Below are 428 nucleotides of genomic sequence, written 5' to 3'. Positions count from 1 at the left end.
CCTTTTTGTCGGCTTCAGTCAGTCCGTGTGTTCGTCTGTTGCTGCCGACGTCCGATTCCTCTGTGGATCGGTCTAGGACGTCGCGACTGCCGGGGGGAAAAGGGAGAAAATAAGAGGATTAAGAATTATGATTTGAGGTCTAACATGTCAAGAATTTTTAAAAAGATGTATTTGTTATTCGTAGATTTGGAAGACAGAAATCAACAATGATAAAATGTTGAAAAAAAGAAAAAAAATCCATTCCGGCATTGATTCACAGCTGACTGGACCCTGAAAGCATGCCAAGTATTTGCAGACACTCCAGTTAATGTATTCCTCTGTAATTTGTTTGAAATAATAATGATGCCATAAATTACGATGATAATGAAGATGAATGATGGAACTGATCAAAGACAGATCGTTAGCAGCACGTGTAGTGATGATAATAT

Source organism: Penaeus monodon, chromosome 21 (assembly GCF_015228065.2).
Source record: "Penaeus monodon isolate SGIC_2016 chromosome 21, NSTDA_Pmon_1, whole genome shotgun sequence".
In the NCBI taxonomy this organism is placed as follows: Eukaryota; Metazoa; Arthropoda; class Malacostraca; order Decapoda; family Penaeidae; genus Penaeus; species Penaeus monodon.
Note: the sequence above shows the minus strand (reverse complement) of the source record.